The sequence below is a fragment of the Penaeus monodon genome, chromosome 23, assembly GCF_015228065.2.
Source record: "Penaeus monodon isolate SGIC_2016 chromosome 23, NSTDA_Pmon_1, whole genome shotgun sequence".
Classification (NCBI taxonomy): domain Eukaryota; kingdom Metazoa; phylum Arthropoda; class Malacostraca; order Decapoda; family Penaeidae; genus Penaeus; species Penaeus monodon.
The window spans coordinates 6,035,567-6,037,256 of record NC_051408.1 but is presented as its reverse complement, the minus strand read 5'-3'; positions in this window follow the sequence as shown (position 1 = coordinate 6,037,256).

The window sequence follows — 1,690 nt, the reverse complement described above, 5'->3', positions numbered from 1 at the left end:
AGAAATATATCACGCACCCGAAAGAAGTGAAGACAAAAATAATTAACCTAGAGCAACCAGCCGCCCGGGGGGGGAAGGCCATGCAAGGACCGGGGGGGGGGGAGAGAGAAGAGGCCCCGTTAGCCCCGCCCACCCTCAGCCGCGGCCCCTTACCCCCACATTTATTTGTAACCCCCCCCTTCCGAACCCGTCCCCACATTTATTTGTAACCTCCCTCCCCTCCCCCTTACCCCACTTTCCCCCACCCTCTTGCATATCCCCTTCACTCCCCCCCCCCACCCTGTAGTCGACACCCCTCCTCCCCTACCTTACCCCTCCCCACCCAATAATCCACCCTCACCCCCACTCCCACCCTGCAGTTCGTCCTCATCCCCCCTCCCCCAACCCCATCCTCACACTATATTCCCTCTCCCCTCACCTCCCACCCCCTCACCACGCACTCCACCTCCCCCCTCCCCAACCATCCCACCCTTCCACTCCTCCCCTCCCCCCCATCCACCTCCCTCCCACCCTCTCCCCCTCCACCTCTCCCCCTCCCCATCCCCTCCCCCCTTCCACTCCTCACTCCCCAATCCCTCACCTCACCCCCTCTCCACGCACTCTCCTCACCCCTACCCCTCGCTCACCCCCCCCTCTCCTCCCCGCATCCCTCCACCACCTCAACCTCACCCCTTTCCTAATCTCCCCTCCCTTCGACATCCCTCCCTCCCCCTCAAGCCTCCTCCACCATCATCTCCCCTCGCCCTCCCCCAACCCCTATTTTGGAGTATCGCGTCCCGTGGAACCAGTAAAGAAAAAGTTAAAGAAAATAAAAGTCGAACATTTGGTCTGTCTTTAATTTGGCGAGACACAAATAACGGGGTTGCGTTGGCGATATCTGGGCGAACCTCTCGTAAAAACCGGCGAGTGGACGTTGATGGGGGAGGAGGGGGAGGGGGGTAGGGGGCGGAGGAGAGGGGAGGGGAGGGGGGAGAAAGAGGGGTTGGGGGAATGGGGAGGGGGGGAGAAAGAGGGAGATAGGAGGAATGGGTAGAGGGGAGAGAGGCGGGGTGGGGGAATGGGGAGGGGAGAGAAAGCAGGGGATGGGAGAATGGGGAGAGGGAATGAGGGGAGGAGGGAAGGGAAAGGAGGAAAGGGAGGAGAGGGGAAGCGGGTATGGGGGGAGGAGGGAGAGTGGGGAGGAGACGGAGGTGAGGAGTGGGTAATGAGAGAAGGAGAGGGGGGGAGGGGGGATAAGTAAGGAGAAGGAGGGTGAAGGAAAGGAAGACGGTAGGGGGAAGAATGGGGTGGAAGGGAGAGTGGGAGAGAAACGAATGAGAGAAAGAGAAGCAGGAAAGGAAGGAAGAGTGAAGAAAATAAAGGATGAGAGAGAATAGGGTAGCACAGAAAAAGAAGGAATGAGGAAGGGAATAAGAGAATGGGGGAAGGGAAAGGAGAGAGAAGGGGGGATGAGAGAGAGGGAAAAAAGAGAAAGAGAGAGACAAAAAAGGAAAATAAAAAACAGGGGTATGAAAAGCAGCAGAGAAGGAGGAAGAGAAGGAAGGAGAACCAAAGAAGACGGGGTTAAGTGAAGGGGAAGTGAGGGAGGGGAAGATGCAAAAAGGCGATTGCAAACATTAAATATAAGAAAATATAAGAAAAATAAAAGAATGAGGGGATGAAGAAGTTGTTGGGAAACTGAGTTACGGGG